Source organism: Protomyctophum parallelum (assembly GCF_964188405.1).
Source record: "Protomyctophum parallelum genome assembly, chromosome: 10".
Lineage (NCBI taxonomy): Eukaryota > Metazoa > Chordata > Actinopteri > Myctophiformes > Myctophidae > Protomyctophum > Protomyctophum parallelum.
The window spans coordinates 962,817-982,667 of record NC_139704.1 but is presented as its reverse complement, the minus strand read 5'-3'; the positions used below and the strand labels follow the sequence as shown (position 1 = coordinate 982,667).

General features: G+C 43.1%; 1 protein-coding gene across 1 annotated transcript in view; it reads right to left on the bottom strand.

Moving 5' to 3' along the window:
* Window positions 1-19,851, bottom strand: part of LOC310865222 (protein NLRC3-like) — a gene marked incomplete at both ends in the record, with an annotated part of 239,975 nt that overhangs the window by 29,685 nt on the left and 190,439 nt on the right. The gene's annotated exons all lie outside the window — the stretch shown is intronic.

Genomic DNA, 19,851 nt, shown 5'->3' with positions numbered 1-19,851 from the left:
AAAAAGAGAGGGACAGTCTACAGTGCATCCAAACATCGTCAGCAGCAGCAAGCATGGGCCTCAGAGGAAGAGGGTGCCACACAACGACCAACGAAGGTGTCCAGTAGTGAGCACCACCTCATCCCGGGGGGCAGCGGCTTCCAACTTGGCCAGGAAGTTCCGGATGGAAAAGGATTGGAGAAGGGAGCAGCAGCAGGAGCGGAAGCTCGGCTTCCTCAAGCACCAGCTACAAGACGGTGGTGAGACATGTTGTGTTGCTTTATAGACTCTATAGAGACACTGAGGCAGTTAGACAGACACATCGGGAGCAATTAGGGGTTCAGTGTCTTGCTCAAGGACACTTCGACAGTAACTCTGGGGGAGCCCGGGTTCGAACTGGCAACCTTACGGTTTCCATCCAGGCACTCTACCCCTGAGCTACCGCCGCCCCCATGTATGGTTTAACTTTAGAGACTAAAATGTTGAGGTTTTCTCTGGGAGTAACAAGGATGGAAAGAATCAGGAAGAGGACATCTGAGGGAAAGAGCATGTCAGATGTTTAGGAGATAAAGCCAGAAAGGACAGACTGAGATGGTTTGGACATACACAGAGGAGGGATAGTGAGTAAATGGGTAGAAGTTTGCTGAGGTTGGAACTGCCAGGCAGGAAGCCTAGAAGAGGAAGACCAAAGAGAATATTTATGTAGTGTAGTGAAAGAGGACATGAAGTTAGTTGGTGTGATACAATTAGAGTTCAGGGTGAGATGTAGGCAGATAATTAGCTTTGCACAAATTGTTTTCCCACTTTCTTTTTTTAAATTTTTATTTTTTACAGAAGGTGTTTTCTCTTTTTTTTAAATCAATTCTCTTACAAAGATCCTGTATTTTCTTCTGCTGTTTGCATCGCGATACATTTTTTATTATATCGATTTAAGTGGTCACCAATCAATCGATTTAACTTTGTAGCTGTGCCTATTAACCACATAAATCTGTACTTTGTTGACTATATCTTGGATCTACGAGCTCACAAAGCATCAACATTTTGCGAGCTAGTAGATATGTGAAGACCAGTTTAATAACCCAAAAGAAAAAAAGAAGGTAAATTGACTTATAAGACTCAATATGAATGACAAACACTGACACGCATGCAGTCAGTACTAGTTTAATAAAACAATGATGCAGCTCCAGCGATTGCTGAGGTTTTGCAGATTATAAAGTTTATATTTCTAAATCAAAAGAGCAGCAGTTTTACTACTGTCATAATCTGAAAAGTACATGGCATGCTCATCTATGTGTTTGGATTAGGTTGCGTGCGTGTTCTTGTGTGAGATTGACTGATAGTGAGGTGTGTGTGTGTGTGTGTGTGTGTGTGTGTGTGTGTGTGGGTGTGTGTGTGTGTGTGTGTGGGTGTGTGTGTGTGTGTCCGCCCGTGTGTGTGTGTGCGTGTGTGTGTGTGTGTGTGTGTGTGTGTGTGTGTGTGTCCGCCCTGTTTATAAACGTATGTTCCGTTTAAATCACAACCTTGATTACATTTATTACACGTGGAAGGGGATTGATTGATTATGTGGCACATCACTTAATCTGTCTTTATTCTTTGCTCCTTTGAGCTCTTCATCCCGGCTCAGAGTTGACCTTTCATCCTGTCTATGTCTTCATTGTTTTATTATTATTTGTCTGTTCTGGTCCAGGAATTAACTGCGTGTGATCTGCAAACACTGTGGCTACAGTGTAGAGCACCCTGTACACCTAATTCAACTGATTGAAGTAATCAAGGGAAGGGACATGACGGAGCTCATGCTGGGTGTTGACCTTGATGCCTGTCGGCCTCCTGGCTGAGCAAAATCGGCAATAAGACACCGTCTATTCCCAAGCTGTGGGCCGTGAGGACAGTGCAAGTGGGCCCCCCCCCAAAACAACAAGCAGGCAGGCTCTATTAGCTCAATGGTCAGAAATGTCAGCACTTTATTGCGCTGGAAACGGCAGGTTCAAATCCAGCCTGGGGTAGGATGAGGAAAGTTACATAAGACCTTAATTATTAAGTCTGAGTCACCTGTGTCCTGTTAGCCTGTTAGCCTATCATGCGATGATTGTTGTTAAGTTCACCTGTCTCTAGTTAGTTATTTTTCTATTTATACCCCTCTTTTCCAGCACGGCGTTCAATTGTCAGTTGGTAATTCCATGTTTAGTGAGCTGTACTGTGAAAGTATAGAAACAGGGCAAAGTTACATACTACTGTACGGCAGTGTACGCCTTTAGCCTTTAGTCATATATTTGTTGAGCAGTTTAAAATCTTTATAACAGACCGTATTCGAGGTTTGATTTGTCAACCGTGTGGTATCGTCACCACAACACACCATACCTAAACAGCTTACCAATCAATAATCAATAATGGCAATACAGAGTAAGGTGATAGAATAGCTTGGGCTGCCACAAAGCAACGGCACACAAGCACAATTATGCAAATCATTGAAGATGCAAAAACGCTAATCCACGCCTTTGTTTTTTCTCGGCTTGATTACTGCAATGCACTTTTTTCAGGACTGCCTAAGAAAACAACTGACAGATTACAACTTGTCCAAAATGCAGCAGCCAGAATTTTAACTAGAACTAAGATGAGAGAACATATTACTCCAGTTTTGGCATCACTGCACTGGCTTCCGGTTGTTTTTAGGATTGATTTTAAAATTATTTTACTTGTCTATAAAGCTCTCAATGGTCTCGCACCTTCCTACCTACATGACTGCCTGCCTAAATATGTCCCAAACCGCCCCCTAAGGTCTTCCACCGCCGGCCTGCTCGCTTTGCCCCAAAAAATGGCAACTAAAAAATACGGGGAAGCAGCTTTTTGCTTCTACGGGCCGTCGGCATGGAACAAGCTCCCACTGTACCTTCGTCAGGCAGCCTCTGTAGACATTTTTAAAGCTCAGCTCAAGACCCACTTCTACAACATTGCCTTTAATTGATCTTTTATTTTTTATTTTTCATGTCCTCACTGTACTGCATTACTGCTTGTTTTTTAATGTTGCTTTTCTTTTATTCTCCATTGTTCTGTAAAGCACTTTGAGCTGCATTTCATGTCATGAAAGGTGCTATACAAATAAAGTTTTATTATTATTATTTATTATTGCCACTCCATGGATTTGGAGCGTTAACTGCAATGGCTTAATAAAGTTACCGGTTGTTAATAATATCATACAGTTATGGTTAGGAATTAGGGGTATAATGATCCATTTCAGATACGATACGCGTCACGAATCACGACACAGTACGATACATGGACAATATTGGTTCAACAATTTAAATGTATACAGTAACTAACTATTTAGCAAAGACGTTAAATCTGTGTGGATAGTGCAGGTTTTGTAAGGGGAAAATGTATGAATATGAATATGGATATAAATAAGTAAACACTTTTATTCTCTGGCAAATACATAGACCTTATATATTTGAACACATTATGGGCAATTTAACCCGCAGCTTGACTAAGTACTTTATAAGTACTTAGTATTTATTTATTGATTATTGCATTGCAAAACGATTCGATACTGATTATTTGCATTGCAAAATGATATGATATAGATGTTTTTGACTAAGACGCTGAACCCCTAATTGCTCCCTATGAGCAGGTTGGTGCCTTGCATGGTTTCCTCCACCGTCGGTGTATGAATGTGTGTGTGAATGGTTGAATGTAATGCACAATCTAAAGTGCCTTGGATGAAGGTGCTGTATGAATGGACCATTCTCCATCCATTTACCATCATTTACTACAGCGTCACACCAAAGCGTCAAAAGTAGCAGATGCACAAGCTTGAAACGTGACACGGAGTGACTCGTTTTGAGCTTGTAGATCTGCTACTTTATTGTAGAGCCGCTATTTTTTTATTTAACCCATTCTGAACGGGAACCCATTTTGGTGTTGGCATCATGTTATGCTTTATCTATTGCAAAATAGCAGATCTACAAGCTCATAGCGCGCCACCGAGTGGCGCGCTACGAGCTTGTAGGTCTGCTATTTTTGAAAAATCGAAGAACGACTGTGACATTTTTAGAATCTGATCTCAGGTCAGAATGGGTTCATCAGACCAGTGGAAACCTCGTATGAATCTGATCTCAGGTCAGAATGGGGTTAATCAGACCAGTGTGTGTCCAGTGGAAACCTCGTATGAATCTGATCTCAGGTAAGAATGGGTTAAATCATGAAAAGTATAACTGTTTTGGACATATTAGGTTTACACCCGACAGAGTTGATGTAATCCAGTATCACAGTCACCTGTCTGGCAGCGCACGCGACCCACATCCCCAGTCCTACCCACCCAGCCACCGGGCCTACCACCCGACCCACGTCCCCATGAGTCCTACCCAGCCACCGGGCCTACCACCCGACCCACGTCCCCATGAGTCCTACCCAGCCACCGGGCCTACCACCCGACCCACGTCCCCATGAGTCCTACCCAGCCACCGGGCCTACCACCCGACCCACGTCCCCATGAGTCCCACCCAGCCACCGGGCCTACCACCCGACCCACGTCCCCATGAGTCCTACCCAGCCACCAGGCCTACCACCCGACCCACGTCCCCATGAGTCCTACCCAGCCACCAGGCCTACCACCCGACCCACGTCCCCATGAGTCCTACCCAGCCACCGGGCCTACCACCCGACCCACGTCCCCAGTCCTACCCAGCCACCAGGCCTACCACCCGACCCACGTCCCCATGCAGTCCTACCCAGCCACCAGGCCTACCTCCGGGCCTGGCTCCAGAGGAGGACCTTCGTTGTAGTATTGATACTTTTAGGCTATACTTAAACGTGTCAGTACTTTTCCATCACTTCTGTGTAGATTATTAACCTGGTAGAATTCAGAAACACTATATATCCACAGGTTTGAATTGTATATTGTAAAATTGCAATGGTCAATACGGTTCATAATTGAATTAAACTAATTACTTAACTAATTAATCAATCAATCAACCAATTAATTAACCCATTATGTATCTAATTGTTTAATTAGATCTATCAAACTAATTGTTTAATTATATATTTTGCCTACATGCACGGCTGTTGGAAATAATTGACTGGGAGGTCACAGTGTAAGCGATAGCAGTAATTGCAGCCGTGTATGATTCTGCTTCCAGACATCATTCTCGCGCCCCAGGACACACACACACACACACACACACACACACACACACACACACACGCACACTGGCGGGAACAGCTCTCCATTGTTGGTGGTGTTGTTAATTGTTTTGCTGGTCTATTGTTTACCAAAGACAAGGGAACAGGGGGTGTGTGTGTGTGTGGGGAGGGGCTAAGGGGGCTGTTGACAACAATAGTCTCGCCACGCGCCATGCCTCCTGCACAGAAAGGGTCCTAGTTAGGCTAAGTAATTATTCAAAAATGCACATTTATGCAAATAGGCTCCCCTTCCCTTATATAGATTAACCTAATTCAGTGATTTAAACAACTCGGTGTCTGCCTGGGATTAAAGAGACTGAAAGTCTGGAGTATGTGTACTGTCTCTTATTGACCCCCCGTGTCTCTCTCTCTCTCACACACACACACACACACGTACACGCACACGTACACGCGCTCACACACACACATACGTGCACACTTGCACACACGCCACCTCATTTGCATGTCTGTAATCTCGGCCCTTAAAGTGATGCCAAGCCCCCAGACATTATTAATAATAAATCTGCCCCCAAAAAAGAATACCCAGGCAGGCACTTGGTGGGAGGAGACTGCGTACTGTCTGGTAGCATTAACGCTAATGGCTAATGATTAAATACGTTAATGCCGAGCTGATGGCGTCTGGGACACGATTTCCTTAAACGTATACACCAACCGTCGGCGTGACACACTTAAACAAACGGTGTCGCCCCCATAATTGCAACGCGTGCCACCCGCGCGACCATATAATCAAGCATGCGTTATTAGGAGCATTATGCTAATTTACAAGCGCTAACCACCGGTTAATTAATTGCTATACACATTATTCTTTTGTTTTGTTTAGTTTTTTATAGGAGTGGCCGGGGGGGCACTTGGGGCGAATCTGTTTTCCGATTTTAATCACTTAGTTTAAACTGGGCGGAGTCCCATTTTTGGGGCATGTCTCAAAAAGCTGCACCCGCTATTTCAGCTACAGTTCCAGGAGAAAAAAGGTTTAAAGTATAAAATATGGCTTAATTAAGTGGTTAATTAAGCACTTTTCATAGTTCCGTGTTGATGCGTCAGCGAGAGCACGGAAACTGAATGTTTGGACAAATATAAGGAAAGAAAACGAGCAGAAACCCAAAGGACGTATCATGTCGTCATAATTGTTTGCGTATAGGCTATACATCCATGTGCCCGTTGTGGAAACCAGTCCAGGAGTCAGATGTCACTGATCTCTTAGGAGGCGACAGACACTTTCACAGACCAATATCTGTGACCTTTTGAACCCCCCCCCCCACACACACACACACACACACACACACAGACACACACACACCCTACCCCCCACGCCCCCACCCACCCCCTAGACCCCAGTAGCTGACCCTGCATGGGCACTGTGTGAGGCGTGTACTTAACCCTAATCCTAACCACCGTCCACCACTACCCCTATTAGTGGTCTCGCTCTATAAGAGAGAGAGAGAGAGAGAGAGAGAGAGAGAGAGAGAGAGGCCCGCTCATGCTGTCTCTAGTGCTGTCGCACTCACGGTCAAAGGATCAACCAAAAGGCAGTGGTGGTGGAAAAAGTACTCACAGTTTTTCACTTCATTAGAATGTCCCCGTGTGAGGGGGCCGTGATTTTTCACTTCATTAGAATGTCCCTGTGTGAGGGGGCCGTGATTTTTCACTTCATTAGAATGTCCCTGTGTGAGGGGGCCGTGATTTTTCACTTCATTAGAATGTCCCTGTGTGAGGGGGCCGTGATTTTTCACTTCATTAGAATGTCCCTGTGTGAGGGGGGCCGTGATTTTTCACTTCATTAGAATGTCCCTGTGTGAGGGGGCCGTGATTTTTCACTTCATTAGAATGTCCCTGTGTGAGGGGGGCCGTGATTTTTCACTTCATTAGAATGTCCCTGTGTGAGGGGGCCGTGATTTTTCACTTCATTAGAATGTCCCTGTGTGAGGGGGGCCGTGATTTTTCACTTATTCTTTACATATTTTGTTTGTTTATGTTTATTTTATTTGAAAGTGAAACATCCCTTTAACCAACAAATTCCTATAAGGCTATATTATTTGAATAACAATTTCTCCATTCAAGGACTATATTTAGTACAAATTATATCATTCTCCTCCAAACATCGGAGCATGTCTAGTCCAGTTGTTTCATAATGCCTTCACCCAGAAGCTTCATTCAAAAACATTTAACCACTTAAACCCTATTGTACTATAGTTCAGGGGTTCTCAATGTCTTTGGCTGGGAAATGCTATGGCCGTGTCTCGCGACCCCTGCCCCCCTCCCCCCTCCCCACCCCCAATACAAATTAGAAAATACATCAAAAACCAGTAAGACTCCCCAGGGGGCGAGAAGCGACCGGGGTCTGTACTAGGCCCACTTCTTTTTCCCTTAAATCTTAGTCCAAAAATATCCAGATTTTTGGCAAAATGTTGCCCCCAGAATAGGGATTCTGGGGGCAACATTTTAGAAGATTTGCGCTATTTTATGTTTTGCAAACCTGCTATTTTTGAAAAATGTTTCTCTATTACGGGGTCTCTGACACAGAATCGTGTCAGTGGCCAAACATTCGTATCAATTTGGGGGTAGTTGAAAATGTTTGAGAACCACTGCTCTACAGTACAGATCGGTTAAAGTAACCTTTTATTTATTAAAATAAGTCCCAAATTTGAGCTTTAAGTGGTCGGCAACACAAAGAGAAAGTGACAAAGGAGCAACCTTTAAGAGTATTAGATGAAACAAGTTGAATCCACCGAGAAACAACTGTAATAGGAGACATATGGTGTCTGTACGAGTAGATGGACAGTTCAACTCATATAGGTTCCTATACTTTATTGATGGATTATCTAATATTCTGCTGCCTGACATGACATTTTGGGGAAATCTGGCGTTTTGTACTTAGAATGTATGCCAAAGCGGTCGGTCGGTCGGTCGGTCGGTCGGTCGGTCGGTCGACGAGGAAGTTAACCCCTCATGCAGATGAAATAATGGACCTTGACATGGAAAAGGTTGAAAAGCCCTGCTCTAGTCTATAGCAATGATTAGGCTATCAGAATATATACAGCTTTAAAAATGTTGTTTCCTCCAAAATGATCACTTTATCACTGAGGATTTTGCAGTGTATATTGCGGGGGTCCCGCAGATGGAAATCATATCAAACTGGTGGTCCTGGCCTGGGCAGGGCTGATGTTTTAGAAATTACAAAACAAAACAAAACATCCTTATTCTCTGGATGTCAGAAAAGCCACAGCTCAGAATAGACCCCCCCCCCCCCCCCCCTTCACATTCACTGCTTATGTACTGTAGGGTCTCCAATCCCAAGTTAACTGGGATTATCCGCCTTGCATGGGGGGGGGGGGGGGGGGGGGAACGCATTAAGAGAAGGATAACCTCCGCTTTGGAATGAGTTAATCTAGCCGTGGTAATGAGTCTTGTACAGGGATTGCTTAAATTAAAAGCAAAAATATCAACAGTTATTGTGGTGGTGGTGGTGGTGGAGAGAGGAGGGTAATGCATTAACTAAGTGATTTGATTTGATTCTCGGCCGGTCGTCGTGGTATAATCGTGTGTAATGCAAGTGAAACAAAAAAACAATACAATTAACAGGTTATCAGGAAATTAAGGCAAATGGACACGGCCTGGAAGGAGGAATTGAGGAGCTTATAGCGCGGGCGAAACTAATTTAGGACGTAGGGAAGTTAGTGTGCACATGAGGTCACGGGCCAGAAGCTCTTCATTTCCCTCCATCACTGCAAAAGAGTTCATTTTAGATCAGTGGTTTCATGTCAAGGTCCATAATTTATTCTGCATCTGAGCCACGGACAGTGCACCATTTGATGAAATGTAGCACCTCAGACGCAAAACTTTGAATATTTTGTGGTTGTTGGATTTTGTCCACAATTCTTGAGAGTGTAAAACATAAATACACTCTCAAGAGTTAAAGATCTCTAAGTGTCCATTTGGTTACCAGCTCTCCATCATTTAGCTGGGGAGTCGGGGCCCCCGTGGAACCTCCTCAAGGACTACTGGTGGTTCCCGGACCACTGTTTGAGAAGCACTCATTTAGACCAGTGCTTCTCAAAGTGAAGAGGCCCTTGACGGGGTTCCAGGGGGTCGCTGGGTCAATTATTTCATACATTTGAACCCCTTTCTCCATACTTTCTATACCCTGGCTATTCAAAACTAGCAGATCTACAAGCTCCCAGACAGCTCACATAATCGGTCTATCTATTCTAGCATGTTGTGAGCTTGCAGATCAGCTATTTTCACCTCACGGACATTGTTGCACGAGGATCTGAAGTATAAAATCTGGCCTCTGTTTGTGTGTGTGTGTGTGTGTGTGTGTGTGCGTGTGTGTGTGTGTGTGTGTGTGTGTTTGATCATCAGTGCAATACTAGTGTTAAACCAATGGATGCATGTTGTTCATACATCACTGAAGTATTGTGTGCTGGGAATTAGGTTATGATAAAACCCTGCAGTTAATCTATAAAAAAACTAACTTACTGAGTCCATTAATGCATTAAAAAGTGAAGGCTACGTCATTTTGTGGACAAAGTTACCCAGCGGTCAACATGGAAACAGATTTGGGGTTAAGCACACACATGCACGCACAGACGCATGCACGCACGCACGCCACGCACGCACGCGCACGCACGCACGCACGCGCACGCACGCGCACGCACGCACGCACACACACACACACACACACACACACACACACACACACACAGAGACACAGGTAGTTTCTGTGTGGGAAGTGAATGTGATATTGTTTATTTATGTTTATGTGGTGTTTATGTGGTGTCTTATAATAAAAGATAGGCTGTGTGTGTGTGTGTGTGTGTGTGTGTGTGTGTGTGTGTGTGTGTGTGTGTGTGTGTGTGTGTGTGTGTGTGTGTGTGTGTGGATTGACAAATCGCACACAGGGGTGGCAATGGCTCAGGAGGTATAGAGAGTGGCCACCTGTTGGATCCTGGGCTCCCTCAGAGCTAGTGTCGAAGTGTCCTTGAACAAGACTCGGAACCCTAATTGCTCCAAGATGTGCAGGTTGGTGCCTTGCATGGTGTCCTTCGCCATTGGTGTATGAATGTATGTGTGAATGTAATGCACAATCATTGCGATCATAATATATAAACACCATTTACCAGACAGACACAGGAAACAATTTACAATTTACAATTTAGGCATTTAGCAGACGCTCTTAACCCTCTAACACCCGCATTAATTTCTACTTGCAAAAAATAGATTTCAACCTTACTACTACTTTGTACTACTAGGACTAAGACTAAAAAATATGTTAAAAAAATAAAAAAAATAAAGTTTGAGGAGAAATTTATAATAATAATATAATAATAATATAATAATATAATAAATTAATAATTTACATTTAGGGGATATCTTTCACAATAATGAATAAAACATGCTCTAGACATTCTAATGATTACAAAAAAACATACATTACAATTTACCTACTTTTATTAGGGTAAAGGTCAAAAGTCTTAGGTTAAAAAATGTTCAAAATTGCACAGAGTCCATACATTTTTGTTTTTGTGTGAATTTCAGCCTCTGTGGGGGGTATTTATATGCAAATATCATGACCAATGGCATTGAAATGGCATTGCAATGAACATCACTGATGACGTTTAGGTGAAAAAAGAACAGAAAAAAATAATAATTTAGTAATTAAATTAAATTAAATTGTTGCTAAAAAGCAACGCTGGGTATACAGAGCGATTTACATTAAGCAAGAACAAAAGCATGGGAATACATCACATAAAAGCATTTATCATGAAACATGCGTAAGCTAAGAAAGTAACAGTGGAATATCTATATAATGAAACTATACATATATACTACTATGCTATACATATGTACTATGGCGTGCTATGACTATATACAATGCAATTATAGTGCTGTCTACATAACATGCTATAAGTCTGTATCAAATGCTATCTAAGTCTACGGAAGTGCTATCTAAGGGGGTAGGGTAAGTGCTATGGGCCATGATGGAGCTGAAAAGGTGGGTTTTCAGACTACGGCGGAAGATTGGGAGTGATGCTGCAGTTCTGACTGCAATGGGAAGTGCATTCCACAGTTTTGGAGCCAGAAGGGAGAAGAAGTCTGGGACGTGTGGAGCGTTGTCCCGGCGTTTTTAGTGAGGGTACTTCCAGCTTCCCGGCGTTGGCTGATCTGAGTGCGCGGGAGGGTTTGTAGGGTTCAATCATACTTGCAAGATATGGGGGAGCCATACCTTTGGTTGCTTTGAATGCCAGCATCAGAGTTTTATATTCTGTGCGGGCAGCGACCGGGAGCCAGTGGAGGGAGCGGAGCAGGGGGGAGACATGTGAGAATTTTGGCTGGTTGAAGACCAAGCGAGCTGCGGCATTTTGGATCAGCTGGAGAGGCTTAAGTGCGCATGCTGGTAGGCCAGTAAGGAGGGAGTTACAATAGTCGAGTTTTGACAAGACTGTTGTCTGGATTAGGAGCTGGGCTGATTCCTGGGTGAGGAACGGTCTAATTCGTCGTATGTTATAGAGTGTGAACCTACAGGATCGAGTGACAGCTGTGATGTGAGTTTTGAACGAGAGCTGACTGTCCAGGACAACACCAAGATTCCTCATTCCTGGCTGTTGGGACAGACGTTACCAGGGCGTTGTCTACGGAAATAGTTAGCTCCCACATAGGGCAGGACTTAGCTGGGAAGAAGAGAAGCTCAGTCTTGTCTGGGTTCAGCTTGAGGTGGTTGGAGGACATCCACTGTGAGATGTCAGCCGGGCATGCAGTGATGCGCTCTTCCACCTGAGTGGCAGAGGGCATCACTGCATGCCTGGCTGACATCTCACAGTGGATGTCCTCCACCAGGAAAGCTGGTATAACTTCCTCCTTTGTCCAACCCTGATAACTCTATTCTGCTGCACCTGTGCGTGTCAGAGTGCCCTGGATGTCAGATTAAACCTTCCGTCGTCAATTCTTTTCCCCCTCTCAGTTGATTCAATTTATTTTAAACAATGCTTCAGATTAGCCCAGAGCACCAGGGTGCATGAAGTCAAGGAAATTGCATTAAATTATCCCATTAATATTATTATATGTCGTGCTGCGCGAGGCGAGGCCTCTGGAAACATTATCATACAATGAAACAAAGTGGTTTTATTCACTCATCCCCTTTAGAGGAGCCGTGCTAGTAAATGAAAATTGGATTGGCTATAATGCAGTCCCAACAAAATGAAAAAGGGGAGGGTGTGCAGACGGGGCATGACATCACAGCTCAGAGGAGACGAGGACATGCCTTACAATACCTTTCCTTAAATCACATTCAAACCGGGTGTGTCCCTATACTGGGCATGGTGTCATTGTAGGCGAAGATTTCAGAAAAAAATATTTCAAAAAAAGGATTTTCAAAAATGTTCAAATTATTTGACAAATTTAGAAAATGTTAAAAATGCTAGTAGATCGGCTATTTTGGGGCACAACACTAGCATATGACGTATAAAATAAAGCATAAAATAGAACCCATTTAGGCCTATAAGGCCGATTCTAAAAAACGCCTCTAAATCCTGACCTATAAGTTTTCTGAAAAACTTCAAATATTTATATAGCAGCATCAATTCTTTGATTCTATGAATTGAATTAAATCCACTGTCCACATAATGTAGAAATGTGCCTTAGGAAACCAAGAATAACCTATAGTCAAGCCGTCAGCTCTCACTAGTTGGAGCCATATATCTGAGCCATGCATGGGATTCCATAAGAGGGATTATTAGGGAATAATTTGAAGGATTTATGGAGGGGATATAATTCAATGTAAAGTATATTAGAATAATGATTAATTGAAGACGTGACTTTCATCTTGTAAGACGAGGAGGTATACTGTGGCTTGTGCATGGATTAAAGGATGCAGCGTTGGCCGAACATCTGGATATGAGCAGATTGGACAAAATTACATTTTATTCATTAAAATAAGTGACATATAGTGCTGCTTTAATGTGTATATATATTATTTTTTTCATCACACACACACACACACACACACACACACACACACACACACACACACACACACACACACACACACACACACACACACACACACACACACACACACTGCCCCCCTGTAGCTACTCTGAGGACCCCTCAAAGTAGCTACAGGAGCGGTGTACGGCAGTGGCTCAGGGGGTAGAGTTGCTCCCGGTGAGCAGCTTCATGGTGCCTTGCATGGCTTCCTCTGCCTTCGGTTCGGTATATATTATGAATGTGTGTGTGGGTGAATGGGTGAATGTAATCTATATATGTAAAATGCTTTGGATAAAAGCACAATTTACCATTTACCTCTAGAAGACCCATGCCCTAACATGCTTGCTATCCAACACTTATGGATGGATGCCTCAACCTGCACAGTGCAGACACAGTCAAATCTACGCTCAGTAGAGTTGAATTAACTTATTTTACTTTTACTATTTGTTTAATTAGACAGGACAAACATTGCACATTACTTGTTTTAATTTTTATAGTTTTAATTAAAGTGGGTTTGTTGTATGCCCGCTGTGTCTTGATGCCTTAATTAAAAGTACTTTGAACTTGACTTGTTGTTGAAATACAACTATACAAATGGTTATTCTGGATTCTTTTTAAAAGGGGAAAGGAAAACTCCCCTGTTTTCTGCTCAGAATCTGTCTTGAGAGACCAGCTGGTTAACAATCAGAACCAACTGAAACATCCCAGATACAATAAACATAGGTCTAAACATCTGTCTCGTGATGAAGTGATTTATGCTTTTACATATAATATCAACATGTAGAGCACTCCTAAGTGTCCAGGCTCAATTCAAGGAATCGCCTATAGGTGGAAGTAAACCGCAAACACATCAGATTAATGCCAAAACAAATGCAATCCCTCCTCATTGTATATAAGTGGGGTAATGATAATATTTACAATGACAAACAAAACCAATAAGCCAAAGTGACAGACAGCGTTCCATCCAATCTAACAAACAATGTACCAATAAATAGCAAATTGAAAAGAAATAATGATTAATCTTATTGGATTATTTAAAGATTACCCTCGACATGATTGAGAGCAGAAATGAAATTATAATGTGTGTTGAATGGGATTTTCCGGGAGAATTACTGTTCTAGTAGCTAAGTGAAAGGGGGGAAAATGCTACAATGACCAATTCTCTTAAAGTTGATTAAAAACCCCATCTCATCTCCTCAGGTTATATGTATTTAGATTAACAAACACGATCTGGATTAGACTGCATTAAAGGGAGGGGGGGGGGGATTGAGCAGGTTCTTATTATTTCTCCCGTGGTTGGGTTGAACCCTGCATGAGCTTAACCCTGGTTAACTGTTTAGCATTCTAAACAAGCCATTAGTGGAAGAGAAATTATCAAATAATAGGAGGACATCTGGGACAAAGGGACTATTTTAGCTGGTGTTGTTTGGAGCGAAAAAACAACAAAAATAACTATAAACAAACAGTGTGTGAAGGTGAAGCATGACGTTTGATTGTTCAAACGTTAACAAAACTTAAAAAGCAGGTTCACTTTGCTGGGGAAAAACTTCTTGGACCGAGAACAATAGTGTGTTGCCTATATAGCAACCACACTAAATAATCAGATCAGTCGAGCTGATTGGCAGAGTCCCTTTAAAATGACTCCTCCTAGCTCTTCCTTGTCTCACTTTAATGCTCTCTGTTCAGGTCACCCATCACCACCTCCCTGACAGACACCGCCCCAAGCAGCAGGCACTATACCAGGAGGGCCCTATCTACGGGGCGGACCCCGGACGGAGCCCCCTGCCATCCATCAGGCTGCTCTGAGGCCACAGAGACCCGACTCCTCCGATGGGGCCTGCTCTGCTCCAAAGAAACATCACATATGTTTGCATTAGTGTGAAAGTGGTGAAAGTCTCTTGAGTTGAACACATCAAATGGTGGCCTGTGGCTCAAATGCCGAATAAATAATGGACCTTAATATGAAGATGGTTGGAAAAACACTGATAATAGGAAGATATAGGAATATATAGGGATGACCTCCCAGATTCCAATCTATAACACACCAGTAAATAACGATGCATTCTGTTCCTCTGCCGGCCATGTTGGTGTGTTTTTTTTAATGCCAGAGTCAGTCTGCTTTTGACAGAAGTCTATTATGAACCTTTTATAAAGCTAAATAGTTGATAACCTCATTGCATGGTATTATTATAATCCTCTGAAGAAATACACACAGATGTGCTCTCTCTCTCTCTCTCTCTCTCTCTCTCTCTCTCTCTCTCTCTCTCTCTCTCTCTCTCTCTCTCTCTCTCTCTCTCTCTCTCTCTCTCCAGCCTGGGATGATTTGCCCAAATTCTTGGAACCAAGTTGAGTAGGCCTACACACATATAGGATTCACAAGTTTCTGATGAATATCTTTTACAGGAAAGAGCAGACAAGTCTCCATCTATCTCTCTCTCTCTCTCTCTCTCTCTCTGATCTCTCTCCATCACTCTCCCTTCGCTTAACAACTTAGTTGGATTAGCGGCAGTGGCGTAAAGTGCCTCTAGTCTCAGCGGCGTGACGTCGTAATTGTTCTAAATGTCATTTTGTATGTAAATCTCCCCGACGATTACCGTCCACTCAGCAACGTGGCCCCTAGGCCTCTGTTGTCACCATCATTATGATGAGAATGTTGTGCCACCGAGTTCCAAAGATTACAGAACCATTAAGCACGTATACGGCCCGACCCATTAAATGATAAAAAGCTATTAGGAGCTTATAGAATAAATTACATATATGGACCACGGAGTGATGAGGCTTTCTCCCCTGCGTTAACAAGAGCGTGATTTAAAGCACTATACAATGCATAAAGGATTAAAGGTTATATGTTTTTGGAAAGGTTACGATATCTGTATAAATGTATAGGGATTTGCCCATAGGCCGAAAATATCAGATCTACATCCTCACAACACGATGCCACGTGTTAATGAGAGCTTGTAGATCTGTTATTTTCACTCTTTTCCCTGTCTGTCTGTCCGGAGCCAACTGTTGGACAGATCAGTGCCACATTTCGGGAGCACAACTTGGCAAACCTAAACTTATTTCTTTCACATTTAACTTGCATAATGTAATGTAAGTCAATGTGGGCTTTTGATTGAACCTTGCCCACATTTTTAGTCATTATGTCATAGACGTGTGTCGTATCTGTGACATAATGTCAGCATCCTTCCTCCAGCTCCATCTTCAGCATTCTTCTCCCCTCCTCCCTCCTCTGCATGCAGTCCAAAGCCATCTCAACCTCGGTTACAGGGAGTTCATATAGGGAGTTAATATAGCATGCCCGCCGATGGAATGGGCCCCTGGTAAAAAACAAAGCAGGAGGAGGGGTCCATGGCCAAATCCATATAGATTGTGGGGTCCTTGACATGAAAATGCTACTGTATAAACACTGCGCTGTGCATATATGATTTATTTCTGTCTTTATTTCATGTAGCTGTAGCAGATTGATTGATTGATTGATTTTATTTTGGTGAATGGCAAGAGCACAGAGCAACATATAGGTCAGCATCGCCTAGAATGAAAACACAAGAAAGCCTTTTGGTTTGGTGGTGATGGTGATTTCCACTGCGGTCCTCAAAAAGCTAAAGGCTATGCCATTGATCTGTGGAGGAGGGCGTCTATGCCGCCGGTGGTGTGACTGGTGTCTAACCTCAGTGGAGGAGGGTGTCTCTACCGCCGGTGGTGTGACTGGTGTCTAACCTCAGTGGCGTCTTGCTAGCACACGTTTAACAAATTAATTGTGACGGACAATATGCAGGGTCCCAGGGGGGCGGGGCCTCTTTACGCTGCGGCTGTTGATGGACATCTGGAGTGAAACGCATACAATAGAGCTACTCGCGTGTGTGTGTGTGTGTGTGTGTGTGAGTGTGTGTTATGGGGGAGATAGAGAGAGGGGGGGGGGGGAGGAGGATGAGGGGGATAAAGATAGCAGTGCGGTTCTGAAACTTTATAAATGCAAGGACCCCCATAACTCAGAATGTAAAAATGGAACCAAATGGACACGGGTCCCGCAAGGGGCTATTTGGGACCCCCATAAAGGAACCATGAGGGTCCATCCCTTGACCACATGAGGCCCACTGTTTTCAGTCACCCTGACTCTGTTTGACCAGGATGGAAGAGAGCCTTCATTAGTATCATCGGTAACACTAACACCTGTGAAGGAAGTCAGGAAGAGGCCCAATTTCTTTCCAATATGGCTGCTGCAATGTGTTTAGAACCTATTTGATATCAACTGGAACAGAGAACGATAGAGAAATAAGAGGAGGGAGATAAATTAGACGAGAGAGAGAGAGAGAGAGAGAGAGAGAGATTTTGATTGATTTTCAAGACAAGACCTATTTATTAAACCTTTTTTCAGTACATAATAAACATAGATAGATAACAGAGAGAGAGAGAGAGAGAGAGAGAGAGAGAGAGAGATAGAGAGAGAGAGAGAGCCAAGCATGCTTGGTACTCCCTTCAACATCAAGTCAATAGTGCAACAGTTTGCATACACGCACACACACATGACACACACACACCCTTCTATTGATCAGTGATAACAGAGAAAGGCATCGGGGGAAGGGGACGGGGGGGCGGGGGGGGGGCGTTGCATCTGAACCTTGCAGCCGACATACAACCATATGGTCCTTTTATGGCCTGTCACTCACTCACTCACACACACAGTACACACGCACACACACACACACACACACACACACACACACACGTGCATGCACCCTATATACCTTAGGGCCGATATCGATATCCGATATAATAATTGCTGTTATGGACGATAACCGATATGAACCGATATAATCTCATTAAGAAATATATATAACTTTGTCCATTCTGAAAAAGTCATATACACTGAATTTCAAAAGCAACGAGTCTTTATTCCAAAACTATAGGGATGCGCCGTTATTGAAATGTTGGCCCATATCCAAAAACATAAACAGCTTGAATGTAATATTTTTATTTAAAAATGTTCCAACTTGTTCACTTCTTCCCCAGAAAACACTGATCTAGAATGTATACAGCCTTCATCACAAAAGGCCTTTACTTGTGCTGTGCACAAGTATTTACCGCAAACACTGTCGCTATACACATGTGTGTCCGACTGTGTCATTGTTAGGTTTGTTGACTAAAACCTTCTCACATATGAAAAACTAAATAAAATCTAAGCTATGATGACTAAAACGAAGATATATTGACAATTTTGTCAAATAAAAACTATAGACTAAATTGTTACGGGCTAAAAGACGTGTAATGTTTATGTTTGGTTGTGCTCGGGTGTGAAAATAGCAGATCTAGAAGCTTGAGCTTTTAGATCGGCTATTTTCAGCCTGCTACCAAATATAAAATCTGCCATTAGCCGCCCTACGGCCTGTCAAAATACATTGTTGTCGACAAAATGAACTGTCGACTAAAATCTTATATTTAACCTAGTCGACTAAAACTCAACTAAAAGTAAAACATTTCAGTCGACAAAAATATGACTAAAACTACTGGTAAATTAATTTTTACTCAAAAGACTTATGTTATGACTAAAACCAAATCAAAGTTTGCTGTCAAAATCAGCACTGCAGCCACACATGGTGCATGAGTGCATGTTTGTGCGTGGTGGTGGTGGTGCTCGCTCGGTGGGCCCCCAGAGAGTGTCTGGTCCCCGGGGGCCTCTCCAGATTGGCCCATATATATCAGTACTAATGGTTCTTAATTGAGGTAATGAATAGAAAGGAGCCTGTTGCCACACGCGGCTAAACTTTAACAGAACCAGGGAGCACAGCACACTGGGGAGACACCAGCTGCTGCCATATTGTCACCAGGGGACAATGAGAATGTAATTGGCTTCTGCTGCCCCGTTGCATGTAAAAAAAAACTGGAGGGAAACCTTGGAAAGGAAGGCGAAACAAAAGCAACAAAAGGTCAGGCTTCTGCCGGTCGAGGGTCTGCTTTGTTAAAGAATGACAGTTATCTGGTCCGTCAAACTAACCGGCCCTCGGTCTGTCTGTTTGAAGAGTGGCACACTTGTTGTCACCGAGCAGGTCTGCACGTACAATGGAATTTGACTTGATAGGGATGGTGTGGTTCTCAAAGTATAGGGTCCTCGGGGTTGTTGCAGCCAGGGGGTTCCCAGAAAAAAGTAATTAAGCTCGGCCGAGGACAAAATGCAAGTTGAGGAAGCCATGGCCTCTACTGTTCTGAACTCAAAATCCGTACTTGACTTTCCGATGACAAACTGTCATTGCACCTTAATTGGTAAAACAGAATCCATTACATTTGGGTCCAGACATTCCCTTAGTAATGTATGTAAATGCAAGTGATTTCAAGGTCAGAGTTGACGATATAGTAATCTCAAGCGCGGAAGAATTAATTTGCACTGTATTCTTGACAACAAACTGAAAGCCAATCAATCGATTTTGGGCAGAATTTCAAGAAAGTCAATGAAAGATCAAGATTTTGGACATGCAGAATTTCATCCTTTGTCAACAAAAGTGCTCTCAAGACATGGAGCCCTCATTCAATGCCATTTTGACTAATCTTAATTGGTTCTCAATGTCAGTAGAAACTAATATCTTAATTGTCCAAAACAAACTGATTTGACCCCCATATATTGTTTAAGCTTATCGTCTTGTTATAGCATCTGCTATGTGCATTTGTGTGCGTGCGCACATGTGCATGTGTGTGCGT